This window comes from Tachysurus vachellii, chromosome 3 (assembly GCF_030014155.1).
Source record: "Tachysurus vachellii isolate PV-2020 chromosome 3, HZAU_Pvac_v1, whole genome shotgun sequence".
In the NCBI taxonomy this organism is placed as follows: domain Eukaryota; kingdom Metazoa; phylum Chordata; class Actinopteri; order Siluriformes; family Bagridae; genus Tachysurus; species Tachysurus vachellii.
This window is the reverse complement of record NC_083462.1, coordinates 20,279,398-20,299,559: the sequence shown is the minus strand read 5'-3', so window position 1 is coordinate 20,299,559 and position 20,162 is coordinate 20,279,398. Positions and strand designations below refer to the sequence as shown.

General features: G+C 39.7%; 1 long non-coding RNA gene and 1 pseudogene across 1 annotated transcript; both read left to right on the top strand.

The window, feature by feature from the left end:
• Positions 1 to 39: 39 nt before the first annotated feature.
• LOC132843114 (uncharacterized) lies at positions 40 to 18,299 on the top strand. Its single transcript, XR_009648099.1, has 3 exons — positions 40 to 176; positions 16,534 to 16,699; positions 17,958 to 18,299. It is a non-coding gene; the product is annotated as an uncharacterized LOC132843114 (long non-coding RNA).
• On the top strand, positions 11,827 to 12,812 carry LOC132842100 (gap junction Cx32.2 protein-like; annotated as a pseudogene).
• Positions 18,300 to 20,162: the final 1,863 nt, after the last annotated feature.

The window sequence follows — 20,162 nt, the reverse complement described above, 5'->3', positions numbered from 1 at the left end:
ACAAAATGTTCGTAGAGAACAGCACAAAAGGTGCTCGCAAACAGGTTGCACTGGATCTTCCCTTGACCCTTCTCATCTATGTATGTGGACCTGTTTTTGGTTTCACCATCATGCTTTTGTTTAATTCTCTCTCCCTGGGTGTTCTCTTTGTGGACAACATGGATGACGTGGCACAGGTACAGTAAAGTCTGATTTCTGCTGCTTAGGTATAAAGGCAACATTTTCAACAGTAGGTGTATAAAGAGTGTATGATATTATTCTCGTCAGTCACGTTCATAGACGACATGCAGAGACAAAATCCACAGTCCAAATAATTCCTTACTGTGATCTGACTTTAAGTGTTTGTTTTATAATGGTTTTATTTGCTCTACAGATCAGTAAATACCCCACTGGTGGTTATTGTAGTGTATTAATAATTGACATATGTAGATATGATCATGGACCATGCTCTTTACTCTGATCTGTTCTCCACTCATTCTTAGCATCAGAAAAATTCAGGCGTTAGAATTAGAATTCAGGTTCCCCCTTTCTCTCTCCGGATCTTTGCAATATACATTAAACATACTGTCTTTACTTTTTTTTAATTTTGTAGAATTTTTTTTGTATGAATTAGGACTTGATTAAAATTTGTTGAACAGATATATATATTTTTATATATATATTTTATTTAAAATAAAATAAAAAAATACTTGTCTCCTACATTTATCGCTAATGATCATGTCTGAGGTGATGGTGGTGTGGAAAAACTCCTTGAGATGATATAAGGGAGACACTTTAAGAGGAACCAGACCTCATCCTCATTTGAGTGACACAGAACAGTAAATAGTGTAAATGTTAATAATGTCAGTATATAATTAAATATAATAAAATAATATATCGTCGCTGTCGGGCGGAAACCTCGTATGTCCAAATTTGGTCAATTTCATATTTTTTCACATATCGATGCTATTGGTCAGTCCCCACGTGGGTCTGTTATTTTTCCAAGTTATGAAAATAGCTTGATTGCAGATCTCATAACTCCATTGGACACTTCAACTGTCCACCTCTTCCTCACTCCGTGAGAGAGCTTTGCGGCATATTTCTCCTCAAGAAGAGTCGCAACGAATCAACACGTCTTCTGAGGTAAATGTCTTGAAAACATTGGGCTCAAAGAAAAAAAAATCATGACCCCCGCTAGTTCTGGTGCTCATCTGAGGACAGGAATTTAGCGCAAGACAATCCACTGCAACGCGGACTATACCCTGTGCATTGCAGATAAGGTACGGCGTTTTTTTAATTTCCTGAAAAATAATGGTTTTCGAGATACGAGGATTCCGCCCGACAGCGACGATATAAAACAGTATATAATTGTGCAGCCGAGAGTTCCTGAGGAACTAATGGGTCAGCACAAACTCTGAGTTCACCATAGACCCAACATTAATTCCTTCCTGTCAAAGTCTTCAAATGATTGCTGATAAAGACCAGACCATACAGCTGACTGAAGCAACATTGGTTCAAAGAAGGAGTGGCAGTCTCCGAGCGGCCCCATCCACAACAATCCCATGAGTCACTGGATGACCATGCAGATCAATCCCTGGCATAGTGACCACCGGGCCACGAGACTCCAACCAGAGGTAGAATGTCAGGATTGAAGAAGTAGCTCCGTAAGAAGAGATTTAAACTGAATCACAACATTTAACTTTAAACACAGTTTAAACACGACAGCCAGCCTCACAGATTGTAGGCAGCATCTTATAGGCTTTGTGAGGTGTTTCGTATGTTTGCACATTAAAAGGCTTTAGCATTAATTAAATACAAGTAAAAATATGCACAGAGTGTATTACAGAGTCCATAAAAATATAATAAAATAATAATAATAATAATTATAATAATAATAATAATAATAATAATAATAAGAATAATAATAATAATAATAATAATAATAAAAAAACATTAATTTATCCTTTAATTTACTTGTATAGAAACAAGTGTCAAATTTTTATTCCACATTTTATAGAATAAAATTAAATAAAAAAATAAAAGAATAAAAAAAATCAGAATTAAATCATAAATAAAAAAATCAACAGATTTATTTTTTTACTCTCCTGAGATATTTAATTGAGTTTGAAACCTCGGCTTGTCATTGTACTGCTAATTGCACTTTTTTCCTGAAGAGTTTCCTTTGCTGGAAAACCAAAAGAATGTAACAAAGTCACGCTGAAGAATGAATAAAATAAAAATAATGAGGCTTGGGTTATGTAAAGTGTCCATTATAAAAGTCCTTGTGAATTTATATTGACATTAATATAAAAATGTGATTTGAATTAAGGCTGCACTGTCAGATCTGCTGTTATTAAAAAAATAAGAATTTTTTCCTGACCATTCAGGCTTGAGATTTCAACAGAAAGATGAGTTGAAACTTGTATGGAGCAACAAGTCAATATTAGAGAATGTGGAACAAACAGCTGATCGGATCCAGTAATATTTGTGTGAACTGGCCTTGAGCAAGGTTCTCTGTACGAAGCTCAGATCTTAACCTCTTCCATGCAAATGGTATTTTGGTTTTCCATAAGTGGCTATTTTATGAAGTTATGTTTATACTGTTTATATAAAAGATTTATCGGTTGAAGCTCAATCCCAGTAAAACTGAACTGCTGATCATCCCAGGTGATTCATTCTCAGGTAAGGATTTTGTATATCCCAGCTCACAGCCTTGGGGTAATCATGGGCAATCATGATTACTTGGGGTAATCATGGGCAGTCAGTTCCTTCCACTGGTGTAGTCTACGTGATACGCAGGTATACGCCGTATACCCACTAGGAAAGGCCAAGGATTTCCGTATACCCACTTAAAAAGCTTGAGGATACGTAACAATATCGTTTTGTGACAGAACTTTCATTCATAAATTCACCCCCTCTGTGTTGCGAACACAGACTGTGGTTGTGATTGCGAATCACTAACGTTTTTGGACCATTTGGGCTGCCGTGGCCTGTGACCTGATCTGACGTCACCTACCAAGGAGGAAAATCAGTTGCTTGGCAGTCTTTTTTGGCACAAATTTGAAATTAACTAACTAATGTAAAAAAGGATATGAAACGAAAGCAGACTCGAACTACACTCTTTGAGTGTTTTCGGAAGTCTGCGCCTAAAGCTACAGCAGCTTCGGGTGACACTTCAGCTGCAGCAGATGACACGGACGTTACAGAAAATCCAGAAAATGAGGCTGATGCTATCATGGTTGAGAAGCCATCGCTCTGCCACACAAGCAAGGAGGCAATGGACTCCTCAGATGCCCGAGTACAAATGTATTTGGAAAGCTTTGTACTGTAAACTACCAGTTCATAATATTCTGCAATGAAAGAGTGTTGGTGATAGAACTGAACAAATGTTTATTGTTCACTCTTAAATGTACATTAAAAATTGACAGCTAATAAAACCTGTGCTCCAGGTCCCATATTCTTATAACATTTAAGGCTAAATGTAGCTCTTAAAGATATAGTTCACCCAAAAATGAAAATTGTGTTATTTCCTCACCCTCAATTTGTTCATAGTAGGAAAAAATATAGACTATTAAAGTCAATGGGTGCTGCCAACTGTCTGATTACCAACATTTTTCAAAATATCATCTTTTGTGTTAAACAGAAGAAAGAAACTCATACAGTTTTGGAACAAATTGAGGGTGAGGAAATAACACAATTTTCATTTTTGGGTGAACTATACCTTTCAATTCAATTCAAGTTTATTTGTATAGCGCTTTTTACAATGGACATTGTCACAAAGCAGTTTTACAGAACATAAACATAGAACAAAAATATAAGGAGTAGTATAAAGAATTAATATAATAAAATTCAAGATATATATAGTTCACAGTGTGTATGTATGTATGTATGTATGTATGTATGTGTGCATATGTATTTGTCCCCAATGAGCAAGTCTGAGGTGACTCAGGCAGAAGTGGCAAGGAAAAACTCCCTTAGATTGGTAAAGGAAGAAACCTTGAGAGGAACCAGACTCAAGGGGAACCCATCCACATATGGGTGACACTAGATGGTGTGGTTACAATATACAAGTATCACAGAGTCCAACTGGAGCAGGATTCTCACAGAGTCGGCCTCCTCTCAGTGGAGGTCCAAAAACTTCATCGCACGGAAGACAATCAGAGCTGATGCAATGTCTGGGTGTCTCGGGATGGGTAGAAAAAGAGAAGAGAAGAGCAGTGCAGAGGGATTAACATATCTGCTGTTCATAAGAATGTGCAAGTCTAGTGTTATAGTGCACAATATGATGTGTTATGTGTACGCCTGACTAAAGAGATGAGTTTTTAATCTACATTTAAACTGGGAAAGTGTGTCTGAGCCCTGAACACTATCAGGAAGACTATTCCAAAGTTTGGGAGCTAAATAAGAGAACGCTCTGCCGCCTTTAGTAGACTTAGATATTCTGGGAACTACCAGAAGTCCTGAGTTTTGTGATCTCAGAGAGCATGAAGGATTGTAATGTGTTAGAAGACTAGTTAGATACATGGGAGCTAAACCATTAAGAGCCTTGTACGTAAGTAGCAGCAGTTTGTAATCGATTCTAAACTTAACAGGTAGCCAGTGTAGAGATGATAAAATTGGGGTTATATGATTATACTTTCTTGTCCTAGTGAGAACTCTGGCAGCTGCATTTTGGACTAACTGTAGCCTATTTATTAAAGATGCAGAACAACCACCTAGTAATGCATTACAATAGTCCAGTTTAGCGGTCATGAAAGCATGAACTAGCTTCTCAGCATCAGATACAGACAGGATGTTTCTCAGCTTGGCAATATTTCTATGGTGAAAGAAGGCTGTTTTTGTAGTATGGGCGATATGATTTTCAAAAGACAAGTTGCTGTCTAATATAACACCCAGGTCTTTCACTGTCGAGCTACTAGTAACAATACATCCCTCTAATTGGAAATTAAGTTGTGAGAGTTTCTGTGTACTGGTTTTTGGGCCTATAAGTAGTATTTCTGTCTTATCAGAGTTTAAGAACAGAAAATTACAGCTCATCCAGTCTTTTATCTCTCTAAGGCATTGAGTTAATTTGGACAATTTAGTTATTTCATCTGGTTTTGATTAGATATATAACTGTGTCGTCAGCATAACAATGGAAACTGATCCCACGTCTTCTAATAATGTTCCCTAGTGGAAGCATGTATATCGAGAAAAGCAGAGGTCCTAGAACTGACCCTTGAGGGACCCCATGGTTAACTGGTAGTAAACTGGAGGGTTCACCATCTAATTCTACAAAATGGTATCGATCAGACAGGTAGGATCTAAACCAACTTAAAACCTTAACTTTGTAAGCGATCTAGGAGAATGTTGTGATCTATAGTGTCGAATGCAGCACTAAGGTCAAGTAGAACTAATAGTGACATACAGTCTTTGTCCGAAGCTAAGAACAAGTCATTTGTAACTTTAACAAGTGCAGTTTCTGTGCTATGATGGGGCCGGAAACCTGATTGAAATTCTTCGAGGATATTGTTCTCCTGTAAGAAGGAGCTCAGTTGAACAGACACAACCTTTTCTAGTATTTTAGACATGAACGGAAGGTGTGAAATAGGTCTGTAATTTGATAGTTCATTAGGATCTAAATTAGATTACAACAATGTAGTTGTGTGTCTAGAACCTTAGGTGAAGCCGGGATGCTAGTTGCTCTCATATGTTGAGCGTCACCTATTTTATTCAGTGAAGAATCTCATAAAATCCTCACTACTGAACTGTGATGTGTGTTCTGAATAGTGTGTTCAGATTTTTGGTTTTTTGTTAATCTAGCCACTGTGCTAAATAAAAACCTGGGATTGTTCTGGTTATTTTCTATGAGTTTGCTCAGGTGCTCAGCCCTGGCAGCTTTTAGAGCCTGTCTATAGCTGGACATACTTTCCTTATATGCAATTCTAAAAACCTCTAATTTAGTTTTTCCTCCACTTTCGCTCGAGGTTACGGGTTTCTCTCTTGAGGGTGTGAGTATGACTATTATACCACAGTGCAAGAGTTTTATCTCTAACTTTCTGGAATCTGATTGGGGCAACAGTGTCTAATGTGCTAGTGAATATAGCGCCTATGCTGTTAGTTATTTCATCTAGATCGTCTATGTTTAATGGTACAGTAAGACGTCCAGACAGATCAGGCAGGTTATTTGTGAATCTGTCTTTAGTGGTCGGAATAATAGTTCTACAGAGTCGATAACGTGGTGAGACACAGTTAGTCTGTTCTACAGGTGTGTACATTATGAGATAATGGTCTGTGATGTCATCACTTTGAGGAATGATATCTATATCAGTGACATCTATTCAGTGTGATATTATTAAATCTAGTGTATGATTGCGATGGTGAGTTGCTCTAGTGATGTTTTGTTTAAGCCCAAGTGAGTTTAGTAAGTCCATGAATGTGAGTCCTAGTGCATCATTTGTGTCGTCAACATAAATGTTAAAATCTCCTACAATTAATGCTTTATCGAAGTTAACCAATAGGTCAGAAAGGAAATCTGTGAATTCTCTAAGAAAATCGGTGTAGAGCCCAGGTGGTCTATACACGGTCGCTAGCGCAAGAGACATCAGGGATTTTTTCGTGTGCATGTGCAATAGTGTAACATTAAGGACAAGCACTTCAAAAGACTTAAATCTATACTGTGTTCTCTGGGTAACAGTAAGGTAATCACTAAAGATAGTGGTGACACCACCTCCACGACCAGTCTGACGAGGCTCGTGCTTATACAGTAGATATATCCTGATGGTGTAGACTCATTTAGACCGATGTAGTCATTTGGTTTAATCCAAGTTTCGGTAAGGCAGAATGCAGTAAGGCTATTGTCTGAGATTATTTAATTTATGATAAGTGCTTTGGGTGCAAGTGATCTAATGTTCAGAAGCCCAAATTTTAGGAACCGTTTTTGTTTGTTTCTTTGGCATTTTTCTGGTCTAATTACAGTAAGATTATTTCGAGGACGTCTCACATAATTACTTTTTAATCTCACTGCTTGGGGAACAGACACAGTTTCTATGGGGAGAGGTATGTGTGCATTTGTGTCAATGTGTTGAGGTGAAGGATGGCTATTGAAATTTAAATTTAAAGCGTGGTTTACCAGTCAGAGGGTGTGCAGCGCCCTGGAGATGTGGTCCGAGAGGATCTCTGCTCCAACTCTGCTGGGGTGCAGGCCGTCAGCGCGGAACAGCCTAGGACGCTCCCAGAAAACATTCCAATTATCAATAAGGAGTAGATTCTGAGCCTGACACCATGACTGAAGCCATTCATTAAAAGCAAAAAGTCTACTGAACCTTTCAATTCCTCGCTGGTACGTTGGAAGTGGTCCGGACACGATGATCCTCGCCGTGGGCGCTGTGCTGCGAACCGTCTCCACCAGGGTGTTGAAGTCTCTCTTCAGGATCTCCGACTGCCTCAGGCTGGTGTCATTCGAGCCGGCGTGAAGAACCACAGCTCCGGTGTTTCTGCTCACGACCTTAGGTACCTGTGCAGCGACATCAAGAACACGGGCACCAGGTAAGCAGTGAGTGCGAGCCTTACCTTTAGCCACAGTAGCACGGACGTGGCGGACGATGGAGTCTCCGATGATCACAGTGTAGCGGTCTGTCTCACGAAGGGGGCGAAGCGGTTCCAGGTGGGGATCTCGAAGACCGCCGGTGGTGGAGCGGGAGAGGTCCTCGGCCGGGGCCCGGCACGATTCCTCCGCTGCTGCACCCAGGATCCGCGGTGCCCCGGCACCGGAGTGAACTGCCCCTGGCCAGGCCACTTCCTGGGCCTGGACAGAGAAACACACGGAGTAGAGGTGGATTAAATGCCGGGAGTTTACCTGAGACCGGGGGGCTTCCAGCGCTGCTTTTCCGCTCCCGCAGCTCAGCCTGCTTCACCTGTAGGTCGCGGATCTGCTTCTCCACAGCCTCCAGCTCCAGTTCCACCGAGTGCAGCTCGAACGTGTCCTCACCTGCACTCAAAGGCAGAGACGTAACCGACATGGTGTTGTATAGCAAGTACAACAGAGATAATTGGTGTGAAAAGGTGTACTAGCGGTACTTGGCTAACAGGCTAGTTATGCTAGCCGGCTAGAGGCGGACGCTGGGAAAACAAATAAATAGGATGTAATGATATCGATTATTCTAGGTTTAAGATGTATTGCCGATGTGTTCGCCCTGTGTAAAAAATAGGGAGTCAGAGTGTAGTGTGTACTAGCGGAACCGGGCTAACAGGCTAGCGATGCTAACCAGCGGGCACTGGGAAAACAAATAAATAAAGGTATCAAAGGGTAAGGAGTATAAACTCAAGATAAATCGGAATTGAGTAAAAATACTCAGCCAAGCAAACAAATGAATGCGAGAGCTCCAAATCCGCTGCTGCTGCTACACGCTGCTGCTGCTCAAGAGCTACAAGACCTTTAAGAGCTACATTTAGCCTTAAATGTTATATGAATATGGGACCTGGAGCACAGGTTTTATCAGCTGACTGTCTTTTGTTGCTTATAATAAATTGGAATGTTGATAACACATAAGCAGTCTTTAATAATGCTCTCAATTACATGTAGATGCATATTTTATGCATTAGTGAGTGTGGTGGTGCCTATGGGGTGTTGCTTTAGGATGGGTGCATATGAGGCTGGGAGGGGGAAAAAAAAAAAAAATCACAGTATACTCACTACAAAAAACTAGACTACACCACTGGTTCCTTCTCTACAACATTAGAAGGATTCGGCCATTTTTGTCCACACAGGCTGCTCAGGTACTTATTCTCTTGTCATCTTAAGACTGGACTACTGCACCTCACTGCTGTCAGGTCTACTTATGAATTCAATTCGTCCTCTGCAAATGACTTATGCCTAAGTTCTTTACCACCCTGTTGCACGCATCAGATTCAAAACACAGATGCTTACCTACAAAGCCAAAAATGGACCATCTCCCTTTTACCTCAAAGCTCTAATCGCTCCTCAAACTGCACCTCGCACCGTCAGATCTACCAGCACTGCTTAACTCTGCGGTTCTCAACCAGTGGAGCGGGCCCCCGGGGTGGGCACCGACACTATTGCGGGGGCGCGAGTAGGCTACAGGATGGGAGGGAAAAAATAAAATCTGAAAAAAAAAAATAAATTGTTCAATTTTTTTTATCACTAAACTACTGTCATCAAAAGTTATCGTTTTGTATATACATAACTCCTGAATAAAAATTAAAACGTGTTTGGACTGGTTTGTCGATAGTGAGCACAAAAATACAGGTGATAAGCGGTTTTATTAAGCGAGTCATTGAGTCGTTCATTCAAACGATTCGTCATTGAATCTTTGACTCAACCGATTCGTTCAAATCACTGAATCATTCAAAACACGATTGAGTGTTGCTGTGATCTTTGTTTGGATTCATCAGATCTATTTTCGCTGCTAAAATAGACCAAAACAGTCAATATTGCGTCTAAAATGTAGGTGACTTGAACTGTAAAACCCGAGTGTAGGCTTACTTCTTATTTATTTATTCATTATGTTTGCTGTCTTGTAAACATATCGAAATATGACTGAAAAGACAAGATCTGGGGCCTATTGCACAAAACTAGGATAAGGGATTAAGCCAGGATATCTTGGTGATGCTGGCTCAATTTATCTGTGATCCCGTTGCACTAAAGATGGATTAGGGGGCAGTACAATGTTATGGTATAAATTACCATGGAGATTTATTCTGTGGAGCTAGCCTGCTCCAGACCAGGCTAAGTTCTAGGATCTATTTAATCTCATCCCTTATGTCAGTCAGCAGTCACCACAAACGGAAACCAATAGTTATTCCACTGCCCACTATACATTGTTATCACATATAACTAGACCCACTGTCATTATTTAAACATTTGTGATCATTAATTTCAATCATTTTGGATAAATGATGATTTTTAGATGATGTTGCTATCATAAGATAATTTACAATTTCCCATAGACTATAAGGCTATATATAAAATGATAGACTATTAGGGCCACAGAGGGAAAAAAAGAAAATTCAGACTTTGAGAATGAAGTCTTTAATAATATTGTAACCCGTCATTTTAGAGGAGGACAGTTGTTAAAATGACAGCTGTGGGGCATTTCGTGGAATTGTTCTTCAGTATGGTTTCCCAAACAAGGACATACGTAATCTTTTGGCACATCAGCACATTGTCATAAGTATCAGGACTGTAAAAAGAATATGCATCTTTTCTGCAGAAAGAACCAGCCTCATAAATTTATGACTTTTTCCTTCTTCCTCAGTGTGGCCCTAATACTCTGTCGTATAAAATACACATTCCATATAAATATAAAAACACAAAGTGTAACATTATGTTCCTTTATTGAATAAGGATAAAACAAAGCAGGTAAACCATCAGCTCCTTTCGAAACTGAAGTCACATAGTGACTCTACAAGATGGAAAGCACAGAATCAAAGCATATTATACAACAAAAGGATAAATACACATTCAAAACGTATGTATATAAAACACTCCTCATGACCAAACACTGAAATAAATGCAGGACAAATCCATTAACATCAACTGAACAGACAAATGAATGGATGCAGTAGCCTCCCTGCAAGCTTGTATTACACACAGTAAACACTAACTAAAATAATTCAACACATATTGGTCCCTCAGCAGCCGACCAATGTTGTCATCACGGAAGATTGCCGGATTGTCCCAGTCCATGGCTGGTGGCACTCTGGGGGCCCTCTCCTTCCTCAGGCAGGCCACATTGTGGAGAACAGCACAAGCCACAGTAATGTCACATGCCCTCACAGGGCTGACCCTTAATTTGTGAAGGCAGTGAAAGCGTGCCTTCAGGAGGCCAAAGGTCATTTCAACTCTGGCCCTGGTCCTGGCATGGTTGTAGGCCTACTGTGCTTCCTGGGGGTCTGTGAAAGGTGTCAGGAGAAAAGGCTGGCAGCCATACACCCTGTCTCCCAGCAACACACCAGAGAATTCACCTGTCAACACAAAATCTTATCATTACTACCTCATAAACACAGTTATATTCTTGACACAGCCATGATGTAAAAAGTGGACTGTTTTGGCCCGGTCATGTTTAATCTACATCACACACACCACACACACACACGAAAAGAGTCACTTTCTTTATCACACAAGAACATTCAATGGAGTCAGTGAGCAAGCGACCTTGGGTCCTTTGAAAGGCGCTATATAAATTAAAGTGATTATTATTATTAGCTCATCTATTTATTCAATTAAATTTTATTTTATTTTTATAGCGCTTTTCACAAAGAGTACAACTGCGTTTTTGGAGATGTGAATTAACTATTTGGATTATAATTGTGATGTTTCAGCGGAGCGGTGAGTGTGTAACTGTGCACTACTTACGCATTCAGGCAGTCTGCAATACTTTGCCACGGTTTACAGAGCGGGTGTAAATGTAAATGTTTCTTCACTTTTTCTCACACAAAAATAAATCACTGCATCTAAATTAAAATTCATTTTTTTAAATAATTCACCAAATTTAGGACCCACTTAAAAAGATTATATTAACTCATAAAGACTGTAATTGTGTTCAGTGTGATGGTTTTTTTCCTATGATTTCTATGATTTTTGGGAAAGAATTCAGTCTGATTTCATTCAATTTAATTAATTTTTTTATTTTTCCTTCTGAAAAAATAGCTACAATAGCTACAGTACCATGCAGTATATTGCTAGTATGATATAGGTACCGGTCGGCAATCCACATATAGTAAGTAAGAAGGTAGATAGTAAGAAGAAGTTGTGAAATAAAATAATACTTGGTTTATTCCTTCTTAAATGTAATATGAATATTTCCTCTGCTTCTAGAGTAAATCTGATCATCAGTATCAATTACAATGTTAAACAGGGGATTTCTGCCCACGTTACTGGACAAGGTGCCGTCCCACTCTACTGTCATTGGCAAGATCTGGATGAGCGTCCTCTTCATCTTCAGGATCCTTGTTCTGGGCGCAGGAGTCGAGAATGTATGACGAGGGAGACGAGCAATCTGATTTAGTTTGCAACACTCATACACCGGGTTGTGAGAACATCTGCTACGACTGGATGTTCCCCATCTCCCAGGTCCGCTTTTGGGTCATGCAAATCATCTTCGTGTCCACTCCAACCCTGCTGTACCTAGGACACGCTGTCCACATCATCCACCAGGAGAACAAGCACATCCAACAAACACACATGTAAACGGAGTAAAGGCGAAGTAGAAACAGAAACACTCGGTTCCCGTCACAAAAGAAAAGAAAAACATTGGTTTGCTCAACTTAGAAGGCAGAATAACAACAACATGTCTGTACATACTCAGCTTCGCTCTAGCTCTGCCTTGCGCATGCACAATCACCAGTCTAAGCGCACAGTAACTCTTAAAACTCTCATAAAGGCACCTTAGAACTCTCATAAAGGCACAGTGACACATAAACCATTACAATGTTAAAGTGGCCGTTACAAAATGTAATGACATCCTCTGCCGCATGCCCACAGAGTGCTTCATGTCCAGACCCACAGAGAAGACCATCTTTAACATCTTCATGCTTGTGGTTGCATGTGTTTCCCTGGCCTTAAACATACTAGAAGTGTGCTATTTGCTTTGCTGTAGGGTAAGAGGACGGCCAAAATATGAAGGAACGGTGCGCTACCATACACAACCCAATCTGCCCCATTTGCTGAAATTAGCCAGGAAGCTGCAGAGAGCATTAAGCAGAACGGTTTGAACAGAGACTTGGAGAAGCGCTGGGTATAGAGGAGACATAGAGCTGCTGAAGAAATACATCTGAAAAATGACATACATACACTCTATAAAACCAATTTTAGATTTATTTGGAAACTCAGCATTGGGGGTGATGAACTACGGCAGCATGGCTTGTTTAAATATAACAAGATATGGGAAAGATGTTAACCACAGTGTGATGGGTTGATTTGTTTAACACAACGTTTGGGCAGAAACTGAATAGTTTTTATAGTTTTAACAATGTTTTTATTTTTAATCAGCACAAAAGTAGCTTCACGTAGCACTTTTTATTTACTTACTACGAAAGCAGTCTGACTCGAGTTCAATACAGTAACTTAGTGTCTATTTTAAAATCGTAGAATAAGCTACGAGCTTAAAAAACACAAGACTAGCATTAATCTAACTCCAGTAACAGCCGGTAATACCTCTGTGATCCTTTTATAAATAGCTAGATGCAATGTAGCGGTAAACTTGTTAACTTAATGTTAACTGTAAATTAACATATTAAATCTGTGTCATTTATTACCACAAAGCCAAATTCTGACATTTTGACCTCGAATAACTTTAGAATCCTTTTTTGCCAGTAGTGTAACATGCCATGCAGACAAGCAATGTTAAAAGCGTTATTGCTTTCGTTATTGCTTTCGTAACAAGCAGTGTAGGAGTGAGGTTTGGACCATAGCTTGACCTCAAAAGCAGGCTGTGTCAAAAGCAGACCTGATTTAATCATTCAGATCGACTCCAGGACAGCAAACTTCAGTTAAGGCAAAGAGTCAATGGTTTTTCCAAATAACATTCCATTCCAACATACTGTTAATTGTAATACTGCTAATATTATACATTTTTAATGTTTCTACAAAAGCAATTTGTTTAACTGGCCATTCAGTAAAATTCCTGGACACCATATAGCATTGCTTGAACCTCAAAAGATCTCAAACAAAATGAATTAAACCTGATTTCATGTGTAAACAAGGGAATTGAGGAGTATGCAAACTAAGGTGAAGTGAATAACACTGATTATAATCTCTTCATCACAGTGCCTGTTATTGGGTGGGATATATTAGGCCAGGGGTTCTCATCCATTTTGCAAGCTGGGCCCCCCCAAAGCAGGTTCATTGCAGTTGGGACCCCCCCACACCAGAAAGCTTCGAAGGTACGATGAGGCATACCTGCAGCTTTTTTGCAGCTGGTGGTGCGTCGGCTGGCTTGTTGGTCCTCACAAGAAATTTCTCCATTTTTGTTATGTGTTTTCAGTATTAAAGTTTAGGCAATATGTAATGTGCATGTGTGTGGCTATGTTGAGAGACGTATCGGGGGCTAATCAGTCGGGATCAGTCGGCACAATCTTTAATAAAACGAACAAAATAATTATTTTGCAGACAATTCAGTTTTTATTTTAATACATAACGATTGTAGTCCTTCATCAGTGTGTGTGTCTTAGTCGCGTGGGTGGCTTTTAGCTAAGTGTAGCTACTGCCTAGCAGTTTTTTAAAAAAAAAAAATACTGGCTAGGGCTGAGATTTGATCTAAACTTTAAAAAAAATGTGGGATTAGTCTTTAAAAAGACTGTTGGGGTTTTGTAGTAAAGGAATATGTAAATCGAGATTGATGATAACAGACTAGCGAGAGCTGGCACAAGCGAACTTGGCAAGAGACTAGACTAGAGTGAATGGAGAGCTATGTCGTGAGTCAATTTAAATGCAGTGATTTATTTTTGTGTGAGAAAAAGTGAAGAAACATTTACATTTACACCCGCTCTGTAAACCAGGGCGGGAACGGCGCGGCCATGCGCATGCGCGATTCATTTGCAGCCTGGACGTGGAGGGGTGTGTGTCTCCTCTCTGCTCTGACTGCAGCACGAGGCTAATGAGAGACTGACCGCCTGTGAGTGCTTTTGAACCGGAGAGGGGCTCACGGCAGCACCCGCTGTTCGTTGAGCACAGTAGGCCTAACTGCAGAGTGATTCGTGCTTTCGAGTCTCCAAACACCACAAAAGTCTCCAAAAACACCAGTAAAAGTCGCTGGATTTGTCGCTTTTGACAAAAAAAAAGTCGCCAGGAGGATGATTTGTTTGTGTTATAATCAGTGCTTGAAGTGGGGGGGAGTGGCGGTACTCTCTTTGCATTGGCAAATCATGACATTTTTACAGTGGAAAAGAAAACGTGGAGATATTGCTGTTACAACAACAATTTATTGTTATTTATTAACAACATAAATGTATGTAAACATGTTTGTGCGTGCGTGTGAGCATTTCTTTACAAAGACAACTAAACATTTTCTTTTTAGATGTTGGTCATTAATAAACTTGATAGTCTTGAAGTTTGTTAAGATGGCGTACAACAATTGCATCTAGATGTTTAACAACAAAAACAACCAAGAAAACAGCCCTGATCTTGTCTTTTCAGTCATATTTAGATATGTTTACAAGACAGCAAACACAATAAATAAATAAGAAGTAAGCCTACACTCGGGTTTTACAGTTCAAGTCACTTACATTTTAGACGCAATATTGACTGTTTTGGTCTATTTTAGCAGCGAAAATAGATCTGATGAATGCAAACAAAGATCACAGCAACACACAATCGTGTTTTGAATCATTCAGTGATTTGAACGAATCGGTTGAGTCAAAGATTCAATGACGAATCGTTTGAATGAACGACTCAATGACTCGCTTAATAAAACCACTTATCACCTGTATTTCCGCGCTCACTATCGACAAACCAGTCCAAACACGTTTTAATTTTTATTCAGGAGTTATGTATATACAAAACGCTAACTTTTGATGACAGTAGTTTAGTGATAAAAAAAATTGAGCAATTTTTTTTTCAGATTTTATTTTTTCCCTCCCATCCTGTAGCCTACTTGCGTGTAGCCTGCCACAACCATGGGGATGTGGTAGCTCAGTGGTTAAGGTGTTGGGCTACTGATCGGAAGGTCATGGGTTCGAACCCCAGGTCCACCAAGCTGCCACTGCTGGGCCCCTGAGCAAGGCCCTTAACCCTCAGTTGCTCAGTTGTAAGTCACTCTGGATAAGGGTGTCTGCTAAATGCCGTAAATGTAAATGTAAATGTAGCCTGAGTGTCCTGTAGAAGAAACTGAGGAGAGTCTCAAAGATAAACAAAAAGAAATGAAAGACCTCTATAGTACTGAGGGACCAGCTGGAGCAGAGAGAAGGCATCTCAGCCAGTTAATGGAAGCAACATACTATCTCCAACAGAAATCAATCAATGCCTGTCCATCACCATCCTTTGCTGAGTTGAAAAATGACTGGCCATATCTTTTTACACCCAAATAACTTTATAGCCACTTTAAATCACTCACAAACATTAGCATTCTGGAAAAACTTGAGAACTCCATGGAAGAGAAGGGAAAGATGATCATTCAGTTCTTCCAACAAAAGCCAGCAGGGTGTAATGCAAATGAGATCCAGCGCATACTTATGAAGTTTGATGATAGTGGAGCATCTTGTTTCATCCCATGCGTGATCCTTCTACTTCTATCTCATTTCAAAGAGAAACCTGAAGCACTCGTTCTTCAGGCTGATTTAAGCCATATATAGTGCTTTATTATTAAAAAACTTGATATCATATATGTAAATACATATAATGTGTCACAACATGTTTTTCTATCATCTTATTACTTGTAGGTATATGTTGTATATACAGTAGCTGATGTTGAAAAAAGTTTCACTCTTCCAGACTCTCCAAGACTGATTGTCCTAGGAGTGATCAATGTTTTGAAATCTGTTGTAATTGTTCAATAAATGTTGACTGTTGTATTTTCTCTTACATTTTATATTTCTTATTTTCAATATTATTTTTAGGTGAAATCTTCACTGCAACTCAGTGGACGCTGAGTATTGAAGGTCATTTGGTTGTGAATCCACACCCCAACCTTGTGGCTGGATTTGCAGCTTTGTTTGCATCTTACTACAACTTCAACCTGGTTTATCAGGAGGAGGCATCCTCCACATTTGAATTTGTTCAAAGGTAATTATATTCAAATAGGTAGCTCTTTGTTTTATAGCAGTGTTTCTCAACCAGGGGGATGGGACCCTCAGCATATTTCCAAGGAGGCCTTAAGATGACTTTTAAATGACAGTTATTCAAAATACGACAAAACAAGCATGATAAGCTAAAACAATCAAAAATCAAGATATTTCTTATTGTTTGGATGTTTTTGTAACAAATTTACATTGTGTAGACATGCCAAGCTCTAGTATATTTTATTTGGTAGAAGTAAGCCTTTTAATATTGTTGTGGACAATAGCTTGAAAAGAGAAAAGGTTGACAACCACTGTTTTAAAATATGTGTACTTTCCTGGTGTATATGTTGTATTTATAGATAAATATGTGGTAACACAAGGTTCTTACTTTAGAGTATGGACAGGTTAATTAAAAGAGACTATTCATGTTCCTCAGAGAATCAAAACAGTGCTGTGGCTGCGTTTGGAATTATTTTTGTTATTGAAAAAACAGGAAATATGCTGTCTAAAATGTGTCTTTTAATACTAACTTCTTGTTTATTGAACTGCTTTATAAAATGAGTATCACATTTTTAGTTTTATTTTTTCTTACTGGATTTCATCACTTAATGTAACGTTATGCGGGCACTCTGTAGATGTATTTTTTTCTGCATTATACTTGATAATGTCAAATTGCACATCGTTGAAATAACAATTCCAATATTATCGCAGACAATATAAATCGCACACCCCTACTTACAGGTGTGAGTTAAGTGTTTTAATGACAGGCACTTAAGGTGTACTTATAATAACTAACAGCAAACACTCTTGTTCTTACAAATGTTATACAGATGTGTAGTACTATACTTACAGCGCATATGTCCAAACTTGGTGTTGTCAACATACACATAATTATCCTCTCATGAACTGTCAAAAATTACAATGATGTAAGGTATTGTGATGACACCATGATGCAATATATATATAAACCATTAGTATGTACAGTAATGGTCTTTTTTAATTGCCCTATTCATATTCCAAAGTAAGTACATTGTTACCACTCATTTATCTGTAATTATGTATTTACAACATATTTACCATATATATATATATATATATATATATATATATATATATATATATATATATATATATATATATATACCAGGAAATTTCACATGCTACCATATGATATTTAAATGTTAATATGTACATTTGTATGTAAATGTACAAATATGTACATGTATATTCTAAAAATTGATTTTTGCTTGTTCTTTGTGCAGATGTTTTGTTGGAATCAACCCTCCCACTGGCACCAAGACAGCCACAACAAAGGTTGGAGGCAAAAAAGTGGAAAAGCCTCTGAGAAGAGAAACAACACAGTCAACCCTCATGTGTACTCTACTCAGAAAATTAATGGACTTTGAATGGTTACACATGTAAGTTCTTGTTCACGTATTAAGACCAAAACATGTTTTAAATAGGCCAGTTCTGTGAATGAACACTTGTTTCTAGACATACAAGTTATGTTCCAACACAGATTCAACAATATCTTAAATGTAACACAAACCTTGTTAAGATGTTTTATAGATGCCATTGTTTTAGATAGAATACTCAGGATTGAGTGGAAGATTTGCAGAAACAACAGCATTTGTTTGATTGTTTGAAAGTACTTTGCTGTCAGTTTTAATAAATGTTGTTCTTGAAGCAGCTTTGACTTTGGTTGCATTATTCTGTAAATTACATTTCATTCAGTTTTCATTCTCATGTATGTACAGAAATATATTGGTAAATAATATATTACAGTGTAATGTAATATCTTTACAGCATTCTAATGTAAAACTATTACAATATCATATTGGGTTTTGGGGAATTTACAGGATTTTATTGCCAATTCTAGTTGCCAACTAAATACTGTAATTTATTGGAATTACAAAAAAATATTGTAACTCATAATACAAGTTTAATTCTATATTACTGTAAAATTAACAACAAAGTATTTTACAAACAACAATTAACTGTAAATTGCTTTACAGTATAATGCTGCAGTCCATTTTACAGCAATTAATAACATTTTTACAGAACTTTACTGGCAACTTTTTTGTTCGACAAGGCCTGCAAATCCCTCACTCCTTTGAGAGAGGCCAAGGCTAGGAGCAGAGCCAACTTCAGGGTCAGAAACTTCTCAGAAGCTGACTCCATGGGCTCAAAGGGGGCTTCCAGCAGCCCCTCCATGACCACAGAGAGGTCGCTGGAAGGAGGGTGCGGTCTGCAAGAAGGCCTCTGCCACCTGACACCACGCAGAAAGCGAGAGACAAGAGGGTGCCTACCCAAGGAGGCCCCGAGGACAGGCTCGTGGTTCGCAGCGATGGCGGCCACAGACACCTTTAAAGTAGAGGGGGACAGGCCCTGAGAAAAACTAGACTGCAGGAACTTCAGCACTGTACCGACCCGGCAGTGAACTGGATCCTGACAGTGTTCAACGCACCAGAGGCAAAAAAGCCTCCACTTCAGAGCATATAGCTTCCTAGTGGAGGGAGCCCTAGCATTCAGTAGAGTCTCGGTCACCTCAGATGAAAGGGCCTGCCTATAGGAACTGGTCCCCCTCGGGGGCCAGACCCAAAGCTTCCTCATCTCGGGGCAGGGGTATAGGATTGCCCCCAGAGAGAGGAGATCCTCCCTGATGGGAACCTCCCATGGAGTGCTGTTCAGGAGGGAGGCTAGGACCGTGAATCAACTCGAGAGGGTCAACAAGGGGGAACTAGGAGGAGGTTGATGCGGTCGTGGCACACTCTGGCTAGGACTTGCGAGAGCAGAGCTACCGGGGGAAGGCATACAGAAGGAGCCTCGGCCAAGTCCATACCAAGGCATCCAGGCCCAAAGGGGCCGAATGAGAGAGGGAAAGCCATGGCGGACAGTGGGTTGATTCCACTTCCGCCCGTCCGAAAATCTGCCAAATTCGCTGGAGACATCACTCCCTGGGCCTTAGCACCTGCCTCGACAGGAAGTCTGCCTCCCGATGTACATGCCCTGGAATGAAAATCGCTCTCAGCAAAAGGAACCTGGTCTCTGCCCAGAGCAGAATCTGCTGTGCCAACTGCTGTCTGTCTGTACTAAGACATGGCAGTCCCTGAAGTGTGAAAGAAAGTGTTTCAATGCTAGAAACACAGCCCTTATCTCCAGGCAGTTTATGTGCCACGAGAGATAGGGGCCCTCCCATAGACCCTGGGCAGCCTGAAAGCGAGGCGTCCGGCGAAAGAGTCCTGTGACAGTGACACACCCCTAGAATGGGACCCAAGGCCAAGAACCGGGGTCTTTTCCACATAAGAAGGGTACAAATCCACAGCACATAACCCACATAACCCTGAGGGGATGTCTGCAAGGATGAAAGCCCGCACCCCTGAGCCAGAGCTGGAATGGCCTCATGTGAAGCAGACCCAAATGGATAACGTTGGCTGCTGCTGACATGAGGCCGAGCACCCTCTGTG